Genomic DNA, 6000 nt, shown 5'->3' on the forward strand with positions numbered 1-6000 from the left:
ATTACAGAGAACTGAACAAGGTCACTATTCGCAACAAGTACCCGTTGCCCAGAATTGATGACCTGTTTGATCAGTTGAAGGGAGCTACTTACTTTTCAAAGATCGATTTGAGGTCTGGTTATCATCAGCTACGAGTCAGAGAACAAGATGTTCCAAAGACAGCATTTCTCACGAGGTACGGATCTTATGAGTTTCGTGTTATGCCTTTCGGTTTGACGAACGCTCCAGCTGTCTTTATGGACTTGATGAATAGAGTATTCAGAGAATACTTAGATCAGTTTGTCATTGTTTTCATTGATGATATTCTGGTTTACTCTAAGTCGGAGAAGGACCATGCCAGACATTTACGCACAGTATTGCAGACACTTCGAGAACATCAGATGTTTGCGAAGTTTGAGAAGTGTGAATTTTGGCAGAAAGAGGTCAAATTTCTGGGACATGTAGTGTCAGAAGAAGGATTAGCAGTAGATCCAGCCAAGGTTGCGGCCGTTATGGAGTGGGGACAGCCTACCTCACCGACAGAGATTCGCAGTTTTCTGGGATTAGCGGGGTATTATCGCCGGTTCATCCAGGGATTTTCCAAAATTGCGGGTCCACTTACTCATCTAACTAAGAAGAATGTACCATTTGTATGGGATGATTCTTGTAAGACTGCTTTTGCTGAATTAAAGAGTAAGTTAACTTCTGCACCTGTCTTAGCCACACCTCAGAGTGGAATCGAGTATTTAGTATTTACCGACGCTTCTCTGAAGGGTTTGGGTTGTGTGTTGATGCAAGAAGAGCGACCAGTTTCTTATGGGTCTAGGAAGCTTAAGCCTCATGAGCTTAATTACCCGACTCACGATCTAGAGCTCGCAGCAGTGGTTTTTGCCTTGCGTATTTGGAGACATTATCTTTTGGGGGAGACTTTTCGATTGTTTAGCGATCATAAAAGTCTACAGTATTTGTTCACACAGAGAGAACTGAATATGAGACAGCGCAGATGGTTGGAGTTCGTGAAAGACTATCATTTCTCTATTCAGTATCATCCAGGGAAAGCGAATGTTGTAGCAGACGCACTCAGCCGCCGACCCTATGTCAGCCTTTCAGCTTTGTTTACAACAGAGTGGGATGCTTTGAAGACTGTTGATGAGTTAGCAGACGCTTTTATGGCATGTGTGGTAGTAACTCCTTCTATCATTCATCAGGTCATTCAAGCGCAACTCTCAGATCAACAGTGTATTGATCGGGTTTCGGAGTTAGCCTCCGGAGATGTTCCTTTTTATTCTATAGGGACTGATGGAGGATTGAGGTACAAGGGACGTTTAATTGTGCCTTCAGCTGATAATTTGAGAAATGTTGTGATGAGAGAGACACACACTTCTCAGTTCTCTGTACATCCAGGGGGAGACAAGATGTATCAGGACATGAAACGCCAGTTTTGGTGGGCCGGCATGAAAAGAGATATAGCTATCTTTGTCTCTAAATGTAGCACCTGTCAGATGATTAAGATTGATCATCAGAGACCGCCAGGATCGTTACAGCCACTTCCCATACCAGAGTGGAAATGGGAGAGTATTTCCATGGACTTCATAGAGGGATTACCTACTTCACAGCATAATCACAACTCTATTTGGGTCATTGTTGATAGATTGACCAAGTCCGCTCACTTTCTGCCTGTTCGTTCAAACTTTACGTCAGAACAGTATGCTAAGCTGTATATTGCAGAAATGGTGAAACTTCATGGTGTACCATTGTCCATCGTATCAGATAGAGATCCGAAGTTTGTATCAGGATTTTGGAGGAGCTTTCAGCAGGCTTTGGGTACAGAACTATATCTTAGCACTGCTTATCATCCTCAAACAGATGGACAGACTGAGCGAGTTAATCAGATTTTAGAAGACATGTTGCGGGCATGTGTTCTTGATTTTAAGGGCAATTGGGAGGAATATTTGCCGCTTTCAGAGTTTGCTTATAACAATAGTTATCAGAAAACTATTGGTATGGCACCATTTGAGGCTTTGTACGGCAGACCGTGTAGGTCTCCTGTCTGTTGGCTTGGAGTTGGTGAGAACAGCTTTTTGGGTCCTGAATTTATTAAGGACACGTCAGAAAAGATCGCTATCATTAGGGATCGGATGCGTACAGCTCAAAGCAGACAGAAAAGTTATGCTGACCGTCGAACTCGTGCTTTGGAGTTTAAGGTTGGTGATCAGGTTTTGCTTAAGGTTTCTCCTATGAAGGGAGTAATGCGGTTTGGGTCAAAGGGTAAGTTATCGCCTCGTTTTGTGGGTCCTTTTATGATTACAGATCGGATTGGGGCAGTAGCTTATCGTCTGGCTCTACCAGATAATCTTCATAGGGTACATAATGTTTTTCATGTATCTACGCTGCGAAAATTTCTACGGGACGAAGATCGATACCAACACATTGATGTGGGTGAGATTGAGTTGCAACCCGATGCAACCTATTTGGAACAACCTTACTGTATTCTTGATCGTAGGAATCAGATACTGCGCACGAAGACTATTCCATTAGTACGTGTACAGTGGAGTCATCATAATGCTACAGAGTCTACTTGGGAACGGGAAGATATTATCCGTGCCAAGTATCCAGGACTTTTTAATACAGGTATGTAGTGAATTTCGGGGACGAAATTCCTTTATTAGGGGGGGAGAATGTAATACCCCGTAATTTTAAAATGTATTTAAATTAATTTTGTGTTAGGTTAATTAATTTTATTTATTTGTGCATACTACATTATTATATTATGTTCATTTAATTGTGCATGTAAAGTGATTGTGTATGTTAAAATAGTAAATTTATTCATTTAATTATGCATGTATTATTAATAATAATTTTATTTGTTGGTTATGCTTATATTAATCATTATTAGTTAATTAAAGTATTATATTTGTGTTATATAGTATTATGATGATATAATGTATTATTTTGTAATAATAATAATTATATTAGTTTAATAATAATAATAATAATAATAATATAATAATAATAATAATTATTATAAAAGTTTATTAATAATAATATTAGTAATAATAATAATAATATTTATAATAAGAATAATAGTATTAAACCAAAGTCATGATGAAATTAGAGATTAGGATAGGATTGCATCAATGGTTATGGTTGGAATTAAAGCCATATAGGTAGGAATATGAGAAATGGGTGAGAAGTTATTATAAATTAGATATTTGTAATATTTATATTATATATTTTGTCTATAAATTAACTAGCTTGCCTTAGAAAAAAATAAAAGGGAGTTAGAAGCAAAGTATAAATTCTAGAGAGCTATTTTATAAGAGTGAAAGGAAAGGAGAAAGAGAAAGAAGCTTGGACCGGTGTAGGCAATTTTTCCCGACTACGCGCAGACCGGCGGATTTATTTTAAATCCAAAAAGGCAAGTTATTATCTACTTTTCCCCTTTGAATTAATAAATTAATTGTTTAGTTTAGTTTTATGCATAGAGCCAAGGTTTAGAGGTTAATAAATTATTAATTTTATTTTATTCAAATTAATGGAATTTTAATTATATAGGATGGTATATATTTATTTAATGTCCTATGAAATTAATAATGGCTAAAAATAATTAAATAAGACTTTAGGGATTTTTCTAGAATTTTCTAGATTTTTCCGGGCATTTTCTGCAATTTCCGGCGACCTTCCGGCGAGTTTTCCGGTCGCCGGCAGTGGGGGAGACGACCGGAGTGATCCGGTGCAACGCGGCGCACCATAGGAGGGTGTACGCGCGCATCCTGGCCATTAGTGGAGTCTGATTGATCCGGTGCATCGCGGTCCATGATACCGCGGTACACCCGGATCTGTGGGCGTTGGATGGAGGGAAGATAGGGTGAGATGATCCGGTGTGACGCGAGTACGGAGTCCGGATGCAGCCAACCAACCAGGAAGTGACACGTCAGCAAGGCACCCTTAGTACGCGCGTGGCAGCGCGTGCGCGCGCGTGGGACTCTCCAAACGCGCGTGGGAGCGCGTGTGCGCGCGTGGCTGACGCCAGACGCGCGTGGGAGAGTGGGAAAGCTTGGCGGCGCGTGTGGGGAGCTCTGGGAGGCGCGTGGGGGCGCGTGAAGGGCCTCTGCGGCTGCTGGAAAAGTCCAGAATACCCCTAGGGACTGTTTTGTCATTACCAGGACCTTCACTATACATTTTGGGGCCTCGGGTTGGCATTTTTGGAATTAACGGGACATTATATTATTATTTTATTTCTCGTTAATTATTATAATTGTCCGATTAATATTTCTAAATATTAATTGTATCAGTTAAAGTGCGAATCGCTAGTAAACATATGTAATTGATTTAACGACTATTAATGGTATTATTTTATTAAACTGTAATAACCGCTAATGTTAAATTAATTAGTGCTTGGTTTTCTTCATATAAATAACCCATTATATATTATGGAATATTTATACTGTTAATCGTATATAAACCATGATTATTATGCTGTGTGCATTTCAGGGAATAAATGGACTGTTTATTATGTCGCATTTATATTATATGGATGTGTTGCCATATAGAACCATGTGAGCTGACTAATAAGTTTAGACTCATTTATACCTTATGCATTCGTTGCGATAGACAGATGTGTGGCTGTCGGGGTATGTGGTTTAATATTATTGGCATGTGTTGCCTAATTGACATACTCGGTATATTTATTAATATTATTGGCATGTGTTGCCTAATTGACATACTCGGTATATTTATTAATATTATTGGCATGTGTTGCCTAATTGACATACTCGGTATATTTATTAATATTATTGGCATGTGTTGCCTAATTGACATACTCGGTATATTTCTTAATATTGTTGGCAAGTGTTGCCTAATTTATATGCTCAGTATATTCATCAGTACTTTGCGAGGTGTTATCACTGTGTAGTTCGTTATAGTCTGTGTTGTCAGTACCGTGCACCATGTATAATAGCTGATTTCCCGGGTAGGGAAAGGCGACACTTAACCACCTAGTGTGAGTCTAAGTGATCACCGTCTATTCTGGTTGAGGTCATGTTATACATCGGATAGTTCCCGTAGGATGTATACAGATATAGTACTCATCCGATTCATAATGATTAATTTATTTGATTCTCTGATTTGGGTCATAGTAGAGAGGACTTGCTCGTGGGGTTGACCCACCATTGTTGTTATTTCAGGATACGGTCAGTATCCGTTTCAAGGCTGAGGTTAGCAGTGTGGGACCATCATCCGAACTCATCTACTCCTACGATCCAGTGCAGGGTAGAAGTTTTATGTAGTATTTCAGTTTCAGTTTTTATTTACTTTTGACGTTGAACTCTCAGGGTTATATTTAGGGATCCCTGACGTAGGATTTCCAAGTTGTAATGAAGTACTGTATTAAATAAAGGATGGATGGATGTTGTATTATTTAATGTTTCTTTCCTGTCTAAATTCTTTTATTTCCATCATTTTGTATTCCATGCTTGTATATTGCCAATTGTTTTTGATATCCCTCGTTTTTCGTGTATAAGCCTGATCAACTTATGCGTGGAAAATGTGGGGGTGTTACAAAAGTATTCGTATTACCATTGATATTTATCATTTATGAAATATTGAAATCACTATTGCTATTTGAATTTGACAAAAATTTAATTAAAATTTTGAATTTGAAATATGAGAATAGATTTATTTATAATTTAAAAATAATTTCTTACTTATCAAACTTTTGACTAAAATAAAAGAAAGAGAATAACACAAGACAAGGCTACAGGCCTTGGTCTAAAAGATTACTCATCATATTAGTAAAAAATATATACAATTAAATCAATACAAACTCCTATATTTTAAAATAAAAAAATTGCTCGTTTATTTTGATTTTTATATCGTTGTAATTTGCATAGTCTATTCATAATTAAAGTTTTTCGTAATTTATTAAGAAAAATAAACAAAAGAAGGTAATATTGCTATTTTCACAATTTGCCGTGTTTATATAAGTCAATCAACAAGTCTTATTTATTTTGTGATTTCATA

The sequence above is a fragment of the Cornus florida genome, unplaced genomic scaffold (genome assembly GCF_030987335.1).
Source record: "Cornus florida cultivar Cherokee Brave unplaced genomic scaffold, ASM3098733v1 CherokeeBrave_3.0.0_Hap2_Chr10, whole genome shotgun sequence".
NCBI lineage: Eukaryota > Viridiplantae > Streptophyta > Magnoliopsida > Cornales > Cornaceae > Cornus > Cornus florida.